Source organism: Octopus bimaculoides, chromosome 1 (assembly GCF_001194135.2).
Source record: "Octopus bimaculoides isolate UCB-OBI-ISO-001 chromosome 1, ASM119413v2, whole genome shotgun sequence".
Classification (NCBI taxonomy): Eukaryota; Metazoa; Mollusca; class Cephalopoda; order Octopoda; family Octopodidae; genus Octopus; species Octopus bimaculoides.
Genome location: NC_068981.1, coordinates 74,454,130 through 74,454,798, shown reverse-complemented (window position 1 = coordinate 74,454,798; position 669 = coordinate 74,454,130).

The following is a 669-nucleotide window of genomic DNA, read 5'->3' as shown; positions in this document are numbered from 1 at the left end:
ATATATATATATATATATATATATATATATATAACAGCGAGGGTGTGTGAATGAGTGTCAAAAAATATCCGCGAGTGAGAGTGAAGTAATGAATCAAATTATGTGGGTGGGAGAGAGAGAGAGAGGGAAAAAAGGAGCGAGACAGAGATAGAGAGAGAATATATATGTATGTGTATACGTGGTTGTATATGTATTAGCTTATGTTTGTTTGTAAGTATGTGCGTTTTCTGTAAACACGGGTAAAAGTGAAAGTTGACTGGGCGTGAGTAAAATTTCAGGAGCAACTGACTAAATAAATATAGGATCAAGTATGAGTGCGTGAGTGAGCGAGTGAGTGAGTGAGTGAGGGAGGGAGGGAGTAGATAACGGGGGAAGTATAAGGACACAACAATAATATGTTTAGCAATATCTATATGAAATGAGTGCGTCTCTTTCCTCCAAGTCATCAAAGGCGAAGATGAGTCACTTTTGGTGTGTCACGTACAGCTTTGTAAGAAGGGTCGTTGAAACAATGATCGTACGGTATAGATGCGCGCGCATATATATTTACCTACCCACACACATCAAACGTTTATTTATGTATGGAAGCGCTCTCGTGCGCGCGTGTTGTATGTATGTATGTATGTATGTATGTGTCTATGTATATGTATATATATATATATATATATA